This window comes from Polistes canadensis, unplaced genomic scaffold, assembly GCF_001313835.1.
Source record: "Polistes canadensis isolate GaletaPanama2010 unplaced genomic scaffold, ASM131383v1 scaffold_294, whole genome shotgun sequence".
NCBI lineage: Eukaryota > Metazoa > Arthropoda > Insecta > Hymenoptera > Vespidae > Polistes > Polistes canadensis.
Genome location: NW_014569841.1, coordinates 140,119 through 142,458, shown reverse-complemented (window position 1 = coordinate 142,458; position 2,340 = coordinate 140,119).

The window sequence follows — 2,340 nt, the reverse complement described above, 5'->3', positions numbered from 1 at the left end:
CTCCAAGATTTCGCCTCCAAGATTTCGCCTCCAAGATTTCGCCTAGTTTTATACCTAGTCTGGTCCTAAAATCAGATAAAAGGGTTTAAAGAGTGAGGCCTAGCAGCAACCTACTCTCGAGAAAAACAATAAATTGTTTCTAGAAATAGCACTAAAATAACTATTAAAACAGGATGTCGTCCTAATAAAATGGAGAAGAAGGGAAACAAGTACAAAACTATTAATTCAATTTTACAAAGAAATTTCAAGTAAAAATTCGCTCGATATTTATATCATTTATACAATTCATGATATTGAACAGTGTCAATGTGTTTCATAATAAAAACAATAGTGCACTTTGTATAAAGAAAAATACAGGTGAGCCACATTGCCATGAATATTTCATTCTAACGAATTAAAATTTGTAAACGTCAGTAATTAGTTGATTCCGTAGAATTGGTATAGAAAATTTGGTTTGGATTGCCACCGATTTGAATGAGAATAACCAGATAAGTTGTGACGCAGCCAAATACCTATAAAATACAAAAAATATGCCACAATTTCATTATCTAACTATTCAAATGAAAATCTAAAAAATCAATAGAATACGTACACTATAAATTAGTCTATTGTTGAGATCAAAAAAACCACAAGCATTAAAAGACAATGGATTTTGAACGAGTTGCAAAGTAAAGTTGTAAACCTTAAGAAATACATAAAACGTATCGTAAGTGATTTCAATCAATTTCACGTAAAATATGGGATAATTAATTATTACCTCTTGACGAAATTCCATGCTAGTTGACGGTTCGTGCAATTCGCAAAGAATATCTCCCGTATTCGTTGCATGTAACAAAAAATAAACGATATATAAATAATAATCTTGTTACTATTCCTTTTGTGAAACTTTTAGATAAAATGTTTATTTTAAATAAGAAATGTAAGAACAAAATAACAAATATTTAAGCAACATACCTCAGTTGCAGTTGATGCACATACGTAGCATACTATCCAAATCCTGACTACATGATAAAAAGTCCAATACGAATAAACCAAAGATACGTATAGATGCTGACGATAGTTCATGGATTTTACATAATAGAACTGATGGTAGCAAGATGCTATGATTAAAATAAAACCTGCTGAGACTGACATTAAATTATGTAAACCATAAGCATCGTTTATATTCCTCGCACACTTTATTAATTCCAGATGTATTTCCCTTGAACAAAAACAATATTTTATATTTATATTTATTTGTAATAATCCTTTCATAAAATCTAACTACTCCACTAACTACTACCAAATATTGTAATCTTTAGGACAATTGTTTTATAGTATAATTACCTAACTTTAGTTATTATTGCAATATTTTTGTCCGAATTACAGGTTTTATGAATATCAGATGAACGAGAATCATTATTCCAAAATTGAAAGATTCTTTTATGTTGTGGCAAATCGATAGTGGTATTTAGCATACTTTTTAATAGTATATTCAATTGATTAAATTTTATTTTGATATATCTATTGAAGAGTATATATAGGGTTAATGAAAAGATTTGACAATTATGTATAATATATTTAACAATATTCTTGCCTTATCCAGAATATAAGAGTAATATCCGTAATTAATAATAAGAAAAAAGGAATTCTTCTAAGATATATATAAATACAAATTTGCCAGAAATTATAATTTACATATCTTGTAGATCTAAAACTCATAAGTATCATAGAAATTGATATAAAAGCCAATAATACGACTTTGTAACACTGTTGTTTAAAACATTTAGAAAAATTTATTGGTATATTCAATTTATTCATATTTCGATTACAAGTGTCCACTTGTAACATAATACGTCTTGTTTTCTACAAAAGATAAAATAAAAATCATACTAATCTTTATAAATAAAATACTTGAAAATAAAATGACAAAATCTCTTACCTTTCTTCTTAATATCCCAGCAATACTCGTAAATAAATAAAATATGCATTCGACATACCTGTACATTGTATACATTGTTTTCGCAAAAATCGGTATGTTTAGTTTCAAATAATACGAAGTATAAAATGGAAATTGTAAGAATATCAATACATAAATAATGTTATAAAATAAAGCATAAATTATACCAATCGCATTTATTTTATCATCGAAGTAATATTCCGCTAAACCGGTCGAAAAAATAGAATTTAATATTACCAATGGTTTAATGCTACGTCGAAATTCTTTCGATAGAAACATCTCTGCGATAAATTCTTCGATAAATTCTCCGATAAAAGAACTTTTATTTCTTTTTTTTCTTAATCGAAGACACCAAATATTTTCAACAACTTCACTGATCGTTGATCGAACATCGAACTTTG